The sequence below is a fragment of the Cyanistes caeruleus genome, chromosome 17, assembly GCF_971803275.1.
Source record: "Cyanistes caeruleus chromosome 17, bCyaCae1.hap1.1, whole genome shotgun sequence".
Classification (NCBI taxonomy): Eukaryota; Metazoa; Chordata; class Aves; order Passeriformes; family Paridae; genus Cyanistes; species Cyanistes caeruleus.
The window spans coordinates 8,218,326-8,239,628 of record NC_141717.1 but is presented as its reverse complement, the minus strand read 5'-3'; the positions used below and the strand labels follow the sequence as shown (position 1 = coordinate 8,239,628).

General features: G+C 41.3%; 1 protein-coding gene across 3 annotated transcripts in view; it reads right to left on the bottom strand.

The window, feature by feature from the left end:
* LOC111935982 (uncharacterized) overlaps positions 1-21,303 on the bottom strand; it is a 188,028-nt gene that overhangs the window by 138,329 nt on the left and 28,396 nt on the right. The window lies entirely within an intron of this gene.

Below are 21,303 nucleotides of genomic sequence, written 5' to 3'. Positions count from 1 at the left end.
CTCTCACAAAAGGCACATAATAAATGAACTTCATGAGTGACAAAAAGCTCCCAAAGTAATTACAAGTTACCCTCAAGGGTGAGGGTGGCTATGCTGAGCTGATCATCCACATCTAGGCACAGTAATTGCATAACTTAGGTAATCAAACCTGTGATCAACTCTGTTCAGAGAACAGGTAAGCCAGTTCTTGCACAGAACATGTCAACTACCCAAAGCTCAATTTTTGTTATTTGGCATAAAGGAGGTTTGACTCCAAAGGAGTAGATTCATTATTCATCAAATACACTTAGAAAACTTTCCCAAAATATATAGTCCCATGCCACATGTATATTCTCTGCTGCTTTTCCTATGTGCTAATAGATAAGGATTGACTTTGTGAAATTGCTGCAGCAAGCTGAGAATGTCACATGAAGTGAGAAATTCTGCCCAATGCACAGAGAATATGGATGTGTTGTTACTTGCTGTGCATTACACCGCTACTCAATATTCATCCCAGTCACAGCAGCAGCCAGTGTAAAGCCTTCAAAGCCCAAACTGTTGGCACACCTGATGCAAAAGCCCAGCAAAGCTGATGGCTCACTCCTCATGGAGTCCTGACAGCAAAAAGAGGAGGTGGACAAATGTGTGTAAATAAACAGGAGGTTAGGGAAAGCAGAGGGTACCAGAGGGCAGCAGGGGGGAAGCAAAAAAAGCTTCAAAAGTATAAGCAGCTCTGTCAGGATCAAGTCTCATAATCATGAGCACAATACATGTGTGGAGATGCACAGAAGGGATTAAGCTCCAAAAGAGCACAAGAGCAGCACGGCTGTGTATTTAGAGCCTGGGGAACGGAGATCTGAGCAGAGCACTGCAAGGGCAGGAAGGGTGTGTATGTGGCAGGGCCATCAGGCCACACCACCCCAAAGGGCATGTAGGAACACCTGTAGTGACTTCAAAACATACCTAACTCTGGGATTTCCCTCCTGAGCCACTAAATTGCTAGTTATTGCTCTTAGATGCCCACCATTGTGGGCAGTACACAAGAGAGAACAGTAAAGGCATGAGGAGGGTAACAGCTGCATCCTATACTTCATCAAACAGTTCATCCATGTTCCCAGCGCTCCTAACTGTGTAGGCATCTGAAAAAAAAACCACAACCACCTTTGTGGGAATAACTTCCTCTTCCAAACATGTGCTGCCACAAGGAGCCTCCACGTTTCTCTTTTCTGCCCCAAGAGCACAGACCACTGAGCTACTGAGCCAGCAAACCTCCCCTTTTCCCAGCAGCTCCATCTGCCCAGGAGCAGCGCCTGAGGCACCCCTAGCTGCCTCCTCCACCCGACCTCTCATCTCAGAGGGGATTCTGGCTCCATCTGTACTGGCATTTTTAAAGTGCAACTGCACTCAAAGAGCTCAAAGACAACATTACCTTGTTTTAAGAATGATGCAGCTGCCCCTCTCTTTGGCCTGTTGCTTCCCTGTAGCATCCCAGGTCTCCTTTCATCTCTCCTTGTCCCACACCCTGCTGAGGCTCTCAGTCTCCAAAGACCAGACCAGTTTATTTTGCATTAAGAGCATATTCTGTGAATGCAAAGATCTGCTGCATGCAGAAATCAGCTTTGTATGGGAATGGAAGCGTGAAAGAACAGCACTGAATAATAACAGCCTAGACCAAAGTCCATGCTGACCTACAGCTGACCTTCCTGCTCTCAGTCACACAAGTGAGAATTCCCTCTGCAAATCCATGCTGAAATACCTCCTTTTCCAGGACCCCAGGAAAATATCAAATGCATAAGAAGCAAAATCACATCCTTCCTTTTTTGTTCCTGCATATGCAGGACATATCCCTTGTGTTTTTGTGAGAATGTGTAAACGAGTCTTCATGTGACCCTGGGAGCTTGCTGACCACGTCAGTGATTCTGTGCTCGGTGCCACAGACTACCTGACCTGCATTTCAAAGAAACAAAACAGTTTTGTTATTCCAGAAACTCAACTCATTACAGAGCACTGCACTCAAAGCAATCTGTGAGCAGCTCAGCTCCCAGGGCAGATGGAAAGTCAGTGGTGCTGTAAAAGTGATATGCTGCTTGCTGGTGATGCTAAAATTCTTGTGGAAAACTAAATAGCAAGACCTGCTCAGCAGAAAAAGAACAAAACAATTCAAACTGAAAATTCTGGGTCTCTGCTCTAAAGAATGCTAAAAAGAATAAAAAGCTAACAGTATGGTCTCTTTTCTTCTTTTACTGTCATTTTGCTAACAAATAATACTGGGAATTCTCCCATCCAAAAACCATCTATACCACCCTTTATCTCTGATAAGGGTTCCCAGTCTTACAGCATTTCTCATAAATATCTGGTCAGACCTTTGCAGAAGCATTAGTGTGCAATATGGACCTTTATTTCCAGCAGCTCCTTCCCTCCCTCTCCATCAGCACTTGCTGCTGTCTCAGGGTCGGAGCTGCTCCACATTCCTGGCCCTGCTGAGCACACTCAGACACCACAGACAGCCTCCATGTCCTGCCCAGCCTCTCCCCATGGCTAAAGGTGGAGTGACAGCTTAACACCACCAAAAAACACCCAAGCTGACACTCTAATCTTCATATCAGTACTCCTCTAACAGATATTAAATATGCATTTATCTTTGTAAGGAAAGGAACACGTCCAAACTTTACACACTCTGTGCACCATCCCAATTCTCCTGCAGCCCCACCAGGTGCAATTAAGACAGTGATTAAAAATTAATCCCACATTGTCTGGCTTTCAGGGAACAATTGGTTTGGGTTTTTTTTTAAACCTTAAAGTATTATAAAAAGGAATCCTTTAATATTTACAGGATAAAAGGAATGTAAGCTAGAATCGATTTTCTTTCCATTTCTACATCCTGCACATTCTCATGGTCTTTGTGACTTTTGTATAGAAGCTGTCACGAACTTCTCTTCTCTGGAGGAAAAGCACAGCTAAGGGAGTTCTTTGGTTCAAGATTTAGTATTAATTTTGCAGGCATGTTCATTCTAGGATTTCAAGACAGACGTAAAAATCTCTGGTCCAAAAGCAAAACTGAAGCTAGGCATTTAAAATATGGATGTTAGTATTAGGCAATTTCCTTTTCTTCAGTTTTCAAAATGTTGCATAAATTGTTAATAACCCCACACCAAGGAAACTATTTTATCGTATATGATTATCTATTTTCTGAAGGAAATAGCAGAGTGAAAGTACAAATTGACAGAATTCTACTATTTTTCCTATTTAGAGCTGCAGATCAACATATTCATCTCATGTTCCTCCCTCTCTAATCATCATGCAATGACATGCTGTGAAGAAGAGAAATGGCATGTGCATTTCTGTGGCAAGTGAAGCAATTCTCTGACATGTAACTACAAAATACCTGGGAATCCCTAAAGGACAAAAAAATACCCAATAAGAAAATTTAGATAGCACCAGTTCTTCATGCTGACAGAGCCTAAAATTAAAAAACTGAAAATCTAGAGTAACTGCACAGAATCTACACATAGAAATGAAAAGCTGAAGAGAGCACAGCCTCATCTCATTTTATAGAATGGTTACTGCCATCCATCCACCAGCACCTGTGATAGCCAGAGCCACAAGTTCTTAGAGAGAAGTTACTCATTTTGGAATTCCCATTTTCCTTACAGGGCTCAGAGGAAGAAAAATACTTCAACAGTTTACAGCAAACAGGTCACATCTTGAACAAAAGCATGCAAATACCTTAATTAACACCACAGTTACCTCTGCTCATGTGACTTCCCAGAGCCTGATACCAGCCTTGAGAGATTTTCATAACAATAAAATGCAATAAATGAATTAATGTCCTGAAGGACTCTAAGCTGCAATGTCACAAAACTCTGAAAGATAAACAATGTCTTAACTAATTTTCTGATTTATTATTCCTCCAACTTTGCTCATTTTGTGATGAGGAGAACTCATTTTTCTATTTGGCAGATAGCTGTGTCAACCCTGTTAATAGCTACCATTACCATCACATCAGCCTGTTTGTGAAAACAAGTGTAGTTTCATTCTGACACTGACCTCACAGCACTTGAGTTTTATTACAAACACAAGATCTGTCAGTAACAAAAACTGATGCACTTATCCACAGATTCTGCTTGTCTGCCTCTAGCACTTTATTCATTTTTCTTTTGCAGAAGTTCATCTTTAGGCAAGGGCAGATTCATAGTTTAAATTACTGTCTTGACACATCATCTGTTGCTTTTGTAAGTTCGTACAAAGAACATAATTTCCACAGTCTTTAGGAGATAAAGGATTACTGTTAACCATCGCTGCAGGCACTGCACTGATCCGACTCTAACTTGAATTGTGCAAACTTAAATGGGCTTAAAAGTGGCTACTAGGAAGATTTCCTCATCAAATATTTAGACTGAGAATAATCTGAATTGAGTAACCCCATTTAATGCTAGAAAGATGCTTTTAGGTGGCAGGACTCAACAGATGGATTTTAGGGTGTGATTTACCAAACCTCAACTGTCTGAAATTGAGGACTCTTTAGTATTTAATGGGATATATAATGGCATAGGTTTATGCCAGTGGTTAGGAAAATACTGAAATTCTGTCCACTCTGCCACTTGAACTGTCTATATTTAACTGCATTATTTCTGAACATGATTCTCCTTCTAGATGTCTTTGATTTGGTCCTCGTAACACATATAAATACACATATACACGTGTGTATACATACACACATCAAGAATTCTCTACCTGCTTGATATCTCTGAATTACCTTCTCACATCCCTAAATACAATTATTTGTGAGTGATCTTGGTGATAATTCTTCTTGCCATAATGGCTGCTTCTGGAAGAAGCCAACAACTGAAATCAAGTAGACACTCCTGAACTTTTCTGGTGGAATCTCAATTTAGTGACCAAATTGACTAAATCTCACAGATTTTGGATTCTTCCTAATTTAGGACTAACATATCAATGCTTAGAAATCCTGGCAACTACTGTAATGCCACCTTTTCATGTACTAAGGAAAAGATAAGAAGGAAATTAGCATTTGTGCATTGTCATGTCCTTTACACGGAGACTTAGCCATCACATGCCACAGGATTTTCCCACAGTAAAGCTTCACTGTTTTCTCTTGGCAAGAAAGAGCTACTGATTTTTCAGGACCCCCAGCAGATTGTGTGGTATAGTCAGAAAGCCTTTGCAGCAGTTAGGTGAGATTCTTGGAGTATCAGCTGTTAGAACAGTCTGCATTGCAGGAGCAGGAACAATCCTGGTTAATCTCCAGGGAATTCCTTAAAGCAGGGAAACCAAAACATTGCAAAGTCACTTTCCCCTCCCATCCCACCTTCTGCAGCTCTGCTCAGAGTTTTGGGCTTCATTATGCATGGGAGAAAATAAAACTTGTTTACTATTACACCCTCCAGGTACCTCAAATGACACAAAATATTCAAATGTCTCAAAGTGTTTTCTAAGGGAATGAGTACTTGTGTTGTTCCTGTGGGGTTTTGATGCAACACAATCATAGCTGAGCTCTGCTGTAGGACAACAATGTTCTCTTGGAGGATACCGGGTGTTCTACCTCAACTCAATCCATCCCATCTTCCCAGAGGTGATAGAAAAGGAAAAATAAAAAAATAAAATCTTGCTTTTTCAAGAGGCCATATGTGTTTTAAAAAGCCAGTACATTTTATCCCATAGAAACAAAGTTAAGTACATTTTTTTTTTCCATTTAAATGAGCATAACTAAAAGAGCAAACACTACCTTGTTTTCCTTAAACAATTTGCTGTTTTACAGGGTGCACTTTACTTGGGCTGTATTTTTGAGTTACAGCTATGTGAACAACTGGCTTGCTTTTTCAAAATAATTTTAAAACCTGTCTAATCTTCCACTTTGTCCAGAAGTTGGTATGAGCTGCCTACCAACAGGAGAGAGACAAAAGAATGAAACATCAACCAAAAGTCTTGTATTCACTATCATCGCTGTATGACATTCTCTAAAGCCAAAGAAGCAGCTAATCATTGGAAACCCTTCTTTTTCCACAAAGGTATATTAAAATCAACATATGCACATGCAAGTCACTGTGGTAAGTGGGTGATTAACTGCTTTGTGCTAGATTCTGAAGTTTGTACAGAGCATTTTGCCTTCCCCATTGCTTTGCAATCTATCCTGTTTTACTCTGTCACAAACACCTGCTGTTCAGACAACTGCATTCAAGATGGGCTTAAACATCATGGGATTGGGCTAAAATAAACTCTAATATCAGTCTTAAATTAGAGCCTGAGCTGGACCCAGGGAAGACGCCACCACTGGGAGGCACAGCAGCGATGGTCAGGGGCAGCTGCAGGTGAGGCACAGCCAGCCTGCAGTGCAGGCAGCTTCAAGAGATGACAACTGATGTCCCAGCAGGAGACAACAGAATAATGCCTGAAGAGATGTGTGTACATTTACACCTAAAGGAAAGCCAGAAGGAAATTGGGGTAAAAAGCATAACCTGATTGCACAGCAACGAATTGCAGAAGTCCTTTCATCCTGCAGGACTCGGGATCTCTGGAGGCAATGGACAGTTTGGGTCCAGCTGTGCAGGGACAGCTTTTCTGCATTAGTACTGCCACACACCCACCTGAGGCTGTGACACACAGCTGATGCCAAGTGCCCGATGCAACAACTTCTCCCAAGCAAAAGGCATTTTCTCACCTGCCAGGCTCCACAGGGGTTAATTCTAACAGGTTTGACATCTCAGTATCACCACTTAGTTTGGAATGAGCAGCACATCTGTTCTGTTCTTCTCTTGTAAAAGATCTTTTGTTGTCTTGCACAGCAGAGATCATGTCAGGCCAGGACTGACTTCTACTGCAACATCATCTTGCTGGATGAAAAACCTTCTATCGTGTACTGTATTAAAGACAGTATTAACATCCATGGCAGAAACACGGGCTGGGTGACACCTCCTATGTGAAGTTGATTCATGCTTGTGCTGAACCTGGGTCTGGTCCAGCTGACACAGTCAGCTAAGTTACTGCACTGCCAGTTTAATATTTTGCCATCTGCTAACTGAGAGCTCTGCTGCCTGCTGGGTCCCATAAAGACTTTTATTTATTACATTATACATGGCAACATCTGCCACAGGATTTAGCTCAGCTCAGCTTCCTAATTAAACAAACAAACACTACATCTCCTGTACATGATTTGGTCTAACTCTTATTTATAAAATCTGAGATTGACATTAAAAAGATATACATTGTCTGTTCCAGATGAATAAATACTCCTCCCACCATTTGGGGAGGGACTGTTAGAATAAGTTTAAGGTTCTCAAATGCTTGATTTTATTACAACAAAGCAACCATAAGTTATTGCATTTGTTGTTGTTTTGCTCTTATTTTATTCCTTAAATTATTCAATTTTACACTAATTAGAAAAATCAGATTATATCAAATTCTTGTTAGTTCCTCTCCTGAGTACTGTCTGTAAAAGCAGGGGAGAATACAACAGACTCCCTCTGTGTTCAAGGACCCAACCTGAGCAACATCACACTATTCAGCCACCACGTGAGGCACCATGAATGCACTGCCCAAGTCCATTTCAAACTTAATTGCAAAAGGAGGAATCAGTGAACAGTATCACTGGCTACACACCTACATCAAGGCTCTCCCATCTGTTGCAGTCACCTGCAGTTAAATCAAACTGGGAGAAAACCTGAATGAAACCCAGGCCTAATGAATTCAGCAGGAATGTCACGAGTTCTTTGTGTTTTTTAAAGTCAGTCCTAAACAAAAACTTGAATTTTATTTAAACTTTAACCTTTCTTCAACCAATCTCTATACTTGTAACAAATCTCTTATTTTAAAGATCAAAGGGTATCAATTCCAAATATGCCAGCTCTCAAAAAAAACCCAGTATTTCCCAGGTTTAACTTTCAAAAATCAGAGATAGTATAGCAGAACTAGAGTTACATTTTCCAGTCCTCCGCTCTTTCATCTGAGTTCTTGTTTACTGCATTCAGTTGTAAAAAAAAACCCCAAAAAAATCACACCCAACCACATAAACCAAACTAAAAAAACCCAAACCACTACACAAACCTTCTGTAGGGAAAAAAAAAAAAATCTTTTCTTAGCTCTAATTCTTTAAAAATACATTCATCTTGGTTTCATTTTTAAGCAAGTCCAGTTGCCCCTGGTGCCTCTGTCACACCAAAGCAGTTCTTTCATTGTTTTTAAATATTTGGCCTCATTCCTGCTTTAATCAAGAAACAGAAGCCATTTAATTTGCACCCGAATGATAATTGTGTGCTGGCTGCCAGCACCCCCAGTCCTTGGGGCAGAAAGTTATCCCAGTCAAGAAAGAAAATAATTGTTTTATTTATAAAAGTAACATCGATTTTTCAGTTAAAATCATTGCTTTTGTAGTATTTTTGCAAAGTCACTGATACCCTGTGTAGAAGCCCAAGGGTCTAAGACTGAAGTCTGTGTGCCTCAGTCCTGGAAAGGACGAAACAAGTAACACTTCCTGAGGCTGGGGTGAGAGAAGGCCTCTCTCCCACAGATCTTCACAGTTGTATCTTAATGTGCTGCTAAATTTGTTCCCCCTCGGTTTGCCAAGTTTATGTCACCCTGTCCAACCCTCCTTTATCTTAAGTTCCCTAGAATGTTCTCCCTTCCCTCAATCCCCATTGGCCCCAGTTTGCTGCATTGCTCCACCCCTGTTTTCCTATTGGCTGTTCCTGTCCCTAGCCCCGCCTCTGCATCATTTTCCCTGCTCCCATTGGCTCCTGACCCTCTGCTCCACCCCCTTTACCTCTATATAACCCTGGAGCCTCCACATGTTACCTCTTTGTCCCTGGACCCTCTTTAGTGAGCAGGCCCTTCCTGCAGCACCAAAGAAAGACCCATCCCTTGGCTTTTGTCTGCCTGAAGTTTGTGTTGTGCTCTCCTGAAGGGCTGAAGAAGCGCTGATCACTCTCAGGCCACGTTGTTGCTCAGTCCAACAACCCTGGAAAGTTTTTATGCCTACACTTGGTGTTCAGGATGGTGGCCACCCTTCCAGCCACTGCCAGGCCAGGATGGGGTCCCCAGGCTTAACCCAGCAGTGCAGCTCCCTCAGGGAGCTCAGTCAAGGCCCCAGCTCCTCTCTGAGGTACCAAAATATGCACCCCTTCAGCCCCAGCACTGCCACAGAAATTCACCGGTACAATGTAATAGTACAATGTAACATGGGCTGCCAAATCAGCAATTAAACAGCTCCACACTGAGCTATTCAGGAGGGACTTCACAGACTCCACACCCACCTTCATCTCTCAGAATTACAGGAGCCCTTTATCTAAGAATATAAAGCTGTATTGTACAATTCCTTTACCACAACACAACGAAGACAAAATCATAATAAACAACTTACAAGCTCCATATGATCCATAGCACCTATACATGTAACATTTATAAAATCCTTTTTATTTCCAAGCCTGGAAAAACTGCCAGCTCTACTTACTTCAATTAAACAAGATGTGCTACAGGATATGTTTCATATAACTGCTTTTATTTAATTTTTGAGTGTTTGGATATTTACAGGCTCAAGGAAATTATGAATCTTTTTTCTGTATCACTGGTACTCACAGGATGAATTATTTATGATTCAAACATCACAAACAGATGACCCCCCCCAACAACATGTGATCTTTATTGTCTCTCTTCTCTACTTCAAATATTAAGCCCAACATTGCTTTTCTTAAAACCCTGTGTTCCTTTGGCACAAAAAGAGGTGGTGATAAAGAGGCAGAAGCTTAATTAGTTGTGCACGAAAAGATGAACACATCTGCCAGGTGCTGTCAGCACCAACAAAGATCAGGCTCAAACAGCTAGAAATTGGCCCTTGGGGAAACTCCCAGTGCCCAAGGACTGCATACCTTCCCAGGTAGCCTTTTTAATTTAAAATGGCATTTTCCCACTTACCCTGTTCCGGCCTCAGCCCTGGTTTCAAGGGAGTTCCGGGAGCTCACGGCATTCGGGTGCCAGTGAGACCCTCCTGCCCCACTCCCCATGCCCTGAGTCCTGTGCAGCAACTGCCAAGGCAGAGCCCCCAGCTCACACCAGGAGCTTTCTCTGGCAGCAAATGATGCTCTGGAAAGGGGGAGAGGACAGAAGGGACTCCAGATAAGACATTATCTCTGTCCCAGGCAGGTGAATCTATCCATGTCTGGAGGCTCTGTGCACTGAGCCAAGCTGGCTCGATGCTGGAGGAACAAGTGCCTGTAAGTTTGCTGTGTTACACTGCCTCTTAACACCTCACACATTGGGGATGAGCAGAAAATTCCAAATACTTAAGGAGTTGTTAATGGAATTTGACAATTTGTATCATCAAAAACGTGTCCAGCCCTCTGGGCAATCCCAAGAAGAGGCTGTGACCGCTCACACCGGTGTCACAGAGCGCCTCAGCCAGGGGAGGAATTTATCTCAAGGCTTTGCCAATCAGACATGCACTTCAGCATGGGAATTACTGCTCCTGGGTGACATGAGCTGTACAGCAGTGTTTGTCACACTGACAGGCCTCCACTTCTGTGGAGCTGCTTTTTCTCTGCACATTCCAGCTGTGGCTTCTGCAGCCGCTGAGTTCAGCTGAACCCAGTCCCAGCCTTCCCACATGAAGCAGAAGATTTTCACACTGACACAGCAAATCCTTCTTTATGCCACATAATTCCTTGGGCTCCTGGGTCAGTTCCCCATTCAGACAGAAGCATATCCCTGATGTTTCCTAACCTTGTCAAAGGAAACAGCTCATTTCCATTCAGAACTATTGTGGTTTAACCTCAGCTAGCAGCTAAGCATCCACGAGCTGCTCGCTCGCTCTCCCCACATGGGATGGGGTGAGAGTGGAAGAACTAAAGTGAGAAAACTCATCTGAACAGCTAAAGACAGTTTAACAGATAAAGCAAGAGCTGCACACACAGGCAAAGCAGAAGGAAGAACTCATTCACCGCTGGCCATAGACAGGGAGGTGTTCAGGAGAGCAGGGCTCCATCACTCCTAATGGTGCCCTGGAAAGAGAAACACCACCACTCCAAATGTGTGTGTGTTGCCTGTCCTCCTCCTTCCCCCAGCTTTATACACTGAGCACGACATGGAGCATCCCTTGGGTCACCTGGGCTCAGCTGTCCCAGCTGTGTCCCCTCCCTACCCCTTCTGCATCCCCAGGCTCCTCACTGAGGGGTGAGGAGTAGAAAAGGCCTGGGCTCTGTGCTGACCAGAAATAAACAAAACATCTCTGAACGATCAACACTGTTTCCAGCACAAATCCAAAACACAGCCACTTATCAGCTGCTGTGAAGAAAACCAACTCTGTCCCAGCCAAAAGCAGCACTGGGATCATTGCTGGGAGATGTCCTGTAGACAGGATTATCCTCTCCTCACAGGAAGACAATTCCAAGAGGGTACATGCACAATTTATTGTAATTATCTCCTACAGAAAGCATGAGAGATTTCTGTGTAACTACACAAAATTCTAGTCGTTGCACAAATAATTTTCTCCATGTAATAGATTCCTACTTTTTGCAGGGTGGGAAGAATGGGGGCAGTCACATTCAGTAGAGGTTTTTCACAGAAATTCCCTCAACTGTAGCTCTACTAAATTCCTTTTGGTTCAAATAATAGAACTTGATTCCCAAAGCCCTCTCTGACCCAAAGAGCCCTAAATCTCTATCATTCTGCACTTTCATCCACAGATTTCCTTGAAAGCACTGACCTAGTTTTTCTTCGCCAAAATACTAAAGAAGAGTGAAAATAAAAGAAACAGTCCTATAAAAAAACATACTGAAAGTTACTGCTGGGACTTTCACTTCTGAACTCATACATACAACTCCAAAAAATGACAAGTGAAACTTCAGTCTAATTGAAGAGAAAATTGGCAAGAATAACAAAGTTCTCCTTGAAATGGTTGATTCAGTATGCATGGAAAAGCTAGATAAACATCACATGATCTCCCTGGACCCTCTAGACATAAACAATGCAATTAAAAGGAAACATTTACTTCCACTCTTGATGCTATTACCTGAGGGATAGCAGATGCCAGATAGTTCAGTGTTTATTAGAAGCAAGTAGCAAATTTGGCAATTGGAACTGGCTCAACCCTTTCTCACATTTTTGTAATTTTATAACACCATATGGTCACTACAGATCTCTCTGACAATCTCCTGGTTTAAGTTCAGCTCTTTCACAGAACATTTAAACTGAAGCTAAGCATATTGAAGATACAATGGTAAGCAACAAAGCTATTTCAGGGAAGGCTTCAAAATCCCTGAGAAATGCAGATTGCTATTTGAATGAGTCAATATTTGTTAATAAAATGCTTATTACCTTTGGGCTTTGGGTGTGTGCTGAGCCCCAGCCTCTGCTGGCTGCTGGGGTGAAGCAAAGCATGACCCTGAGGTGCTGCTGAAGCCCCTGAAGCGTGGTGACACACCAGGGCTGCTGACAGCTTGGGAGGTAAGCACAGTGACAGAAACCAGCCTGACCTCCACTGACTGCATTTACATTCAGTATTCCAGTTTCTGCTTCCAGGGAAATAACCCACGTGCTGTTGCTCAAAGAGATTAGCCTGGTCATAGAAGGTTCCTGCTCCTAAAACTAAACGTGAGCACTGCTGCTGGCAAGAGGACAACTCCAGTCATGGTCAGTTGGCTTATTAGGTGCCAGTCAAATGCCACTGACTTCCCAGGGAATTGAGGGTGACTAGAGCTCCAGCTAATGAAGCCCTACACTCACTGGATTATCAAAAAAATTTATTTTCTAAAAATGCATCAGTATGACATAGCAATTGGTTTTGCTGGCAACTTATTTAACTGTATAATTTATTGATGTTATCTACAGCAAGGGAAAGTATTCACAAGTCCTTGCTCTGCCATGGCCCAGAGCATAAATATATAAATCATATGAAACAGAAAAACTCAAGAGAGTATTTAAAGCCTGCTCTTATTTTAGCTCCACAGACTTAAACAACTTGACACTAAGGTAATGCAATGGGTCTGGGCCTCATTAATTTTTAATCAACCTTTATCCACCATAGCTTTTGAAACGAGCTGTTACTAATGACGAGTCATATGTCAGTCTAATGAATGGGATGCAAACTTCCATTAAAATAATGAAATTAGCTTGTTTGACTTTTGTTCCAGTTCCATGGCATACAGCCCCAGGTAATTACAGTTTGCACTACTTGCCCATATTAAAGTCTGTTTATTTACTTAAGGTTTTCAGTCAGGACATCCCAATTTAGCTCATGTCAGCTATTTTTTATGAGTCTAAGAGTATTTGTCTTATTAACAAAGAGATAAATACATGCAGGCAGTGCAAAGTTCTAAAACATCAATAATGCACACATGGAACATTGTGAAAAAACAGAACAGATTAAGCACACAATCTCTAGTGATATAAACACATCCCAGTGTTTCCCCGTGGCAGCAGCAATTACTTTTGGAAAATGGAGCAAGGTCTGAAAGGCATCTTTGCTGGGTATAACTTGGCCTCTTCCAGCAACCTTTGCCCTTTAGGATCCCAAGTATAGGCTAAAAAAAAAGCAAACTAAATTTCTAAATATTACTGTGCTCTGGAGTGCACAAGTCATGACACACTGCAGTGACCTTGCTTTTACAAGTGTATCACTCTGGCTCCACAGCATGCTCCCGAGGAATGAAGGCCTTTCTGACTAACTTGCAGTGAAAAGCTGTTATCAATATGTTATTACATAAAAATATGTTACAGCATCAATAACATGAGTAGGTCATATTCCAACTTCACAACAGCTTCTTCCAAAGTTCCTTCAGCAAGCCCCTACATCCCCTAATCAGAGATAACATCTGAAAGTGATGTAGATCAGCCATAACTCTGTCTACCAGACACAGAATATCTCACCTGAAGAGCAGAGAAATGAGGAATTTAACAGAAGACATCTTCCTCAAACACCACTATCACCTAAACCCAAGTTTTTCCCACACTTCCTTTTTTCCCCAGAAGTACACAGGATATTGATCTAGATTCTCTCCCCAGTGCCTGCTCTTAGTGATGGATCCTCACCTATCCCCAGATCCCTCCAGAAGTCTCCAAAAGATCTTTTTTCTCATTGCAAATGGAAAAGTACACAGCTTTCTTACAATCTGCACAAGACAAGGAGAAAAACATCTTTGCCTTTCACATGTTTATGAATTATGTGATTACAATAACTTGTATTCACAAACACAAAAATCCATCATTATTTATACAGAAACTCACACTTTCTGAATTCATTCTCAAATTAAGCACAATAGGAATAGCTGTGAAACAAACTTTTTTTTTTCCTTTCCTCAAACACATCCAGCCACCTATAAACAGAGATCAGGAGTGAGCATGTGATTTAACGGGAAAGACTCTGAATTACCCCAGCTGACAGCTGTAAAAAAAAAGTAACCAAAGAAATGTAGGGGGAGTGCTATGTGCAGTGACAGTCACCATGTCAGAGCTGACATCAAATGCTGGATTCTCAGAGCTCAGAGCCTGACAGTGCTGACTGACACTGCAAATAGCAGTTTGAAACCCTGTCAAAGCCTGCACTGAGGGGACAGGCTGTGCTCACAGAGGACTGACTGTCTCCTGCAGGACAGGAGCTCCTCAAAGCACATGAGACTTGATGACCATCTGACTGATAAATGTCACCCTTGAATACGTTGTGGGGTTTTTTCCTGAACAGACAGAGTACACAAGCGTTAAATAACATTTTTAAAAAGACACGACAAAGGGAAAATTATATCAGGTCTACTTTCCTCTCTATTATTATCTTCCTTCTGAAAAATAAAAGCATTGGCTTTACCAGATACTCTTCCTGGGAGAGCCAGGCACAAAAATAAGCAGGCTCACGTTACTGGTTTGTCCCTCTCCCCACAAGGCAGAGGACACATTGATCTCAGCTAACTTGATTTAGCTCAATCTGCAGTCTTCCTTCTTTTCTATTACATTAGGCCCCGATCCGTCTTTCAAATTACCCTTGGCAATTAACTGAGGTGGCTAATCCAGGAGCTTAATTGCTCTCTGTTAGTCATGTAATCAATATAGGCAAACCTCTGCATTAACATGCCAGGTAACTCTGGTATTATAGTTAAAATTTTCAGGGTTTGATTCAAGCCTTAGAGCCCAACAGTCCCTACTAGAAATAAGTCCAGGTGACTTTTCCATATTAATGCAAAAGCTGAGCACAGCAAAGAACCAAGCTCAGATACCCAGGGACCTACACCGCCACTTCTACTGAAAATTACTTCCCCTTTCACCAGGGCCCTTTATAGAAGGTCACACAAGTGATTCCTGAGAGAATTCCTGTACCTCAGTATGTCAGACAGGGTGTTCCTGTGGCTGAACTCTTACCTGATGCTTCAGGGAGGATTTAGAAACAGATAATCAGGTGTACAAGAGGTCAGTTCCCAGCTCTCATTAGGTCAAAGTGAGCTTGAACTCTGAAGCACAAGGGTTTTTTTTATTTTTTTCCAAAGACTGGTAGATTAAATAGCCATGCTGCTTTTGTAGGTTCCCAGTTCTACCCTGAATTTTTGGATCTCAGTTAATCCTCATGGCAATGAGTCCTGTGCAGTGGGTGAGAATTAATTTCTTTTGGCATGTCAGAATTTCCTGGACACCTGGTAAAAGGTATTCAAAAATATTTGAAGGTAAAAAGGAGAAAAAAATGTTGTAATTTAAAAAACACCCTGAATCAATTATCAATTAACTTTTCAGTTACCATAAAGGAATCAGCTTTTTAAATGTCTCTTTGGGTAACTGTTCCCTCCTCCCCAAACCTGTCCCAGTTCTGCAACAAATTCAGAGACAGAGAACTGCAGCTCACTGTGCACTGACATCTTCCCAGCTGGATCATCACCTGTCACGTTTCTTATGCATAGAAAAATTGTGGTTTTTTTATTCCAGCTGTACATGAAGCACCCCACAGTGACACCTCAGTGTCAGACCTGGACAGATATTTAAATCTCAATATGGTGCATTGTGTAATTTACATTTTTACTCTGGTATGTACTAGCAGCAGATTTTAGCAAAATCTATCACTTTTCACTTGTTTCAAAAGTCCCCCTGAGTGTAACCCTCAATTCAAATTAGGTCTCAAAAAATTAATGAGTTGCATTTGCAAGAATTGCTGTATTTCTAAAATAACATAAAACTTGCAAAGAATAATGACTGCAGAAACCAATAGCTAAAATAAGGTATTTAGAAAATGTATTTGCAAAGTTTATGAGCTTTTCTGTAGAGTATGCTAGCAGTTAGAATTATAAAAACTAAGATGAAATAGGAAAAATATTTCCTTTCTTCTGGCAATGCATAAACTGCCTTTATTTAGAATTACTGCCATAAATTTTCAGCATGGTCAAACAAGCCTGTACTGTTAACAGCATTCAGTGATTACTGTGAGGAGGAAGACTCATTTGTAACACACCATAAATACATAAGGAAAATGAATGTTTAAACATCACTAAGCAGTATTCCACAGCTATCTAAAAAAAAAAAAACAAACCAAACGAAACCACCAAGCATTCTTTTCCTTGAAATTTATTTGTAACATTTGCATTTTGCTAGCTCAGATCTAAAGCCCCAGATCTGAAGTAAGTGAGATGACTGAAAAGAGCCTCACACCAGGCTCCAGTATTCCAAATCCTGGACTCAAATATCTCTAAAGTATATTGATACTCACTTCAAGGGACACACAATCACATATGTATATATTTCATAGAATCACAGAATTAGCCAGGCTGGAAAAGACCTCTGAGATCAAGTCCAACCTATAACCAAACACCTTGTCAACTAAATTCCTTCTGCCTTGTTGTACATGTAATTTCTCTTTTTTAAATCAGCAGGGACATGACAAAACTGCAAATCCAACACAATATATAGCCAAGTATTTTATATTTTGCAACCCTTCCTGGATTCTCCTGCTTCAGAGGGAGCTCATTTCTCTGTCAAAGAGGAAAAACATAGTCAGGAACACCCTTCTATCATACAGGCAGTAGGGGTTTACAGACCTTATGGCCATACACAGATATCAACTAATTAACCTTCAGCATTTAATTCAGCCAGTGTGCTGAACTGAGCAGACAGCCGTAACTGCAGATTGCCTCAACAACTGTACCGAAAGATAATTTTGTGTGAAAAGTTGCTTAATTTAATTTATTTTTTTTTTTAAGTAGGACACAATAATACATTTATGCATGTCCACATTCCATATTTACATGGGCTCCCATGCCAGTTTTGGGAGCCTCATCAGAGCTGTAAGGCCAGTGTAGGGCACAGACACCCATGAGGGCAATGCCCAGCCTATCCCCTGGCTACAGCCCCCCACAGAAACTGGAAATGGGAAAAATCCACAGGACTGGCCTGAGTTTGCAGGGCTGGCACAGACCTGGATTTCTGCCTCACCTTTCCTGCTAGCACTAACTCCCTAAATGCCAACCATAAATTTACTTAACAGGTTGCAAATGCCATGCCCATATTTGCTCAATCTTCCAGGAGTTCCTGGGAATGCAGACAGCATCATTTTTATTGCTGCAACAAATAACAATGAATTTTCATTGTTCCAAAATTCTGCCTACAACTGCTCCAGGCAGGCAGGTGTGTGTTCCACAGGCACTCATCCTAAAGCTCCCAGCTTTTCCCAGCTGCTGTCAGCCCAGTCAGTAATTTCCAAAGGGTATTAGAATATTCATAGCCACTTCCAAGCAGATTAGGCATAGGCAGTAAATCATATGAGATTAACTTGGCAAAACATTTTTATCCTTTCATGTGCAGCTGTTCAAATGTCTGTAGCGAAGGAGATTGTTTCCTTCAGCTCTAATATTTGCATTTACCTTTGCAACACAGAGGTGTGGAAGGTATGAGGTAAAACTCAAGTTTTATCCATTATGCAAAACAGTGAGGTTTTTTTTAAATCCCTAAAGCATACAGACATACCTGCATTATAGACATCCTCCCTGAAAAATCAGTGGGAAACTTCAGGATAAGAACAGATCAATAAACACAAGGTTAACAGCAAGAAGCAATAACCCCCCCCCCAAAAAAAAAGTGTTTGTTTTTTTTTTATTTTAAAACCTACACAATAGAAATTAAAAGGCATATGCTAAGCAGCAATGGACTCCACCTGCCACAAACACAAAACAACAAATAGTAAGCATACTTAAAACTTGGATTCTTCAGGTATTTGCTTACCTGAGTTGAACTAAAGTAAAATCAATTCAGACTCAAATTCAGATTTTTGTGAGACTATTTGTAGTGGTCTAGATTATTTTTTCTTAATTGAATTAGTGGTTCACTCTTCTAGATGTTTTTAAAATTTAAATAAAATATAATAAATTTTTAAAATTTAAATATAATCTTCTGTGGACATGGGATGCCAGCTCTGCAGTTGGACTGACTTGCGCTTGTGTGCTCTGATACAATACAAGCCAATAAAGATCTTAGACATCAACAGAAAGAGAATTTTTGCTCATTGACCATCCTGTGCTTCCCATTGCACCCCACATAAAATGGACATGAATCTTTGATAACACATCTCATGACTGAGATTAACCAAATTAAATTAATTCTGCTCTGACAATGAACTCTGATCAGGCTTCCTGCTGTTCCACAGCATTTACATGTGCTGGCAAAAGTACTCGCTGCCAAGTTTCTGAATTGTGAAAATACTTGCACAAACCACAACTCAGCCTCCATGAGAGTTTGCAAGGGTAATTCCTGCCCTTCTCACCTTTAATGTGAAAGGAATAATGAGGGACATTAAGGCAACACAAGAGCTGCTATCGTTGTACTTGGAAAGAACAAAACACACTTCCAGCTTGCACAACGCTACACAGCACTTTCAGCTACCTCAAACTTTCTGTATCCATTAAGCACTAAGCAGTCTCTGTTTGAAGGAGTGTCACATATTCCAGAGTTTATTTCAGGATACTCAGATATGTTATATTAGAGCAGACTTGAGTACACTCCTGAAGAGCCCAACTGTTCCATGGTAACATATGAAATCATCATCCTAAAGGCCATAAAACTTCAGCAAGAGCTTTTTCCATTGGCATTGAATATACTTTGGGTCAGGCCCAACAGGGGGATAGTAATTACCAAGATTTCCTTAAAATAAAATAATTTCTTATCCTACCATCTCCCCCCAAGTTCTCTTCCTTCTACTCCCTGCTGTCCTGCAGCTATCAGGATTGAAATGGGGTAGCAAACTCTTTCTCCTTGACAGAGCCAAACCCATAAAACAAGTACTTAAATGGAGAACAAAGCTGTATTATGATAAATTTTTAGCAGCAAGATACCATATTTCAAGAGCAAAAGTGTGCACAAAGGTTAGAAAGCTGCTGGCTTTTCTCTATAGAAAAAAAACAAGATCATTTGCTGGGGCATATTTTAGGGCAGATGAACCAATACTCTTGAACTCCTGGTTTGCTTCCTCAAATATAATTACCCAGCTTTGTGAGCACAAACAAGATTTGTGCCAGTGAACAGAAGAGCTCTTGAAGCCTCCTCTGCTTCAGGAGCCAAAGACTAACAGGGTTAATGAACTTGAACTTTGAGTCCAGCCAGCATAAAATACAGAAGAAAAGCAACCTGTCTTGTAATGCCCCTGTCCAAACAGATTAATATTGTCCTTGTCACACTCTGCATCAGCCCAAGGCCACTTGTTCAGCTCTCCTGGGAAAGGCTGAGCAGGGGAAGCCCAGCAGGTTTGGGCTCACCTGGCCAGGGAGAGCCTGCACACAAATTCTGTGCTCAATCTTTGTTAGCCTGCCTATTGAATTCATTCAAGGAAAAGGAGCTGCTGCCACTTTGTTTCCATGACAACAACCCTGAGAATTTTGTCTTCATATAAGTGAGTTATTGCTTTTTGTGCTTCCATAGTCTAGGCAGAAAAATTAACATAATACGGTCTCAAGAAAGACAATCAAATCTTCCTATCCTCCCAACACTCCTACAGGCAACAAATTCTTAGATTTCATTACTAGAGGTATAAATGGGTTGAGAAACAATCCTCATTGTTTATTATGGAGATATTTAATTTCTACTAAAAACTTCAATTAAAGAAGATTCTTTTGATGACCATGTTTGTGTACACATTAACCGAAGAGAACTGCCTAGTGTATCATTGCCTATCTGTCATCTTTTGAAAGCAGCTTTGGTATGTTTATCCATAAATTTTGGTCTCTATTCCTCTCCATAAATTATTTAAACTTTTATTTATTGGTGGTGCATTCAAAATATTTTCAGTGCTACAAAACAAGTAAATTTTTCCAGAACACAAAAACCAAAATCTGTACAAGACAGACATTTAAAACATAAAAATACTGGTGTATATATTTGAATTACTCAGGCTAAAACTTTAGTGTATGCACCAAAAACCCACAGAATAAGTACAGAGCTACAAGTATCATTTCCATTGAAACTGTTCTCCAGTGAAAACTGGATCTGATTTGAGAGATCCTCATCACAAAAGGAGGATGCTTCAGAAGAGTCTTGAACTGAACAGCTTGGTGACTGACTTTGTTGAGGAGATATTTGAGGATATCTGTCAGACATTCTAAGCAGTCCCACAAGTGAGAAGTTCAACACGTTCCCTTTGTTTCACATCATTCAGCCCACAGTTAAATACTTAAGAGATTTGAAATGAACATAGAAAACAGCTTTTTGGGGAGGGGCATTCTCTTTCCATCTCATTCAGCCTTGTCTCCTGAATTACAAGAACACCAGATCCCCACATCACAGCGCTCCTAGCAAAGGACAGAGATGATGAATGAAAGTAGCACTGCAGGAATTTCACAGTGCAGCACAGCTGGGACACTTTTGTCAAGACAAGCGACACAGTGAGACAGATCTCATTGTGTGCTACAAACTGCTGCAATTCCACTGCCTTCACTGGAAGGGTTTTTACACCAGCTGGAAACTTGGACCCAGCACCAGACTGTGATTATGATTGTGGCTATCCTGGAGCTGACTCACAAGGGGCAGCTCTGGTGGGTGCTGGGTTCCTTTCAGCACCTGAAGACAGATGGGTTCACAAGCATGGCATTTGTGCTGTTATCAGGCATGTACATGAGCACACTAAATCACCCACAGAACAATGAATGCTTTAAGGTCAGTTAAGCAGGGGAATCCAACTCTCATTACAATGAGGGCACAAAGGATTTTCTTCAATGAGAAAGGAGGGGAGGGAAGAAAAGCAAAGCACCTGTTGACTAAAATATGGTCAAAATATTGAAGACTCAGGAGAAGACACAAATGGAGGGAAGCTCCGGCAGGTACGGTGCTTGCAGTCACTGTTCTGTAGAGCACACACCTTCGTGAACAGCT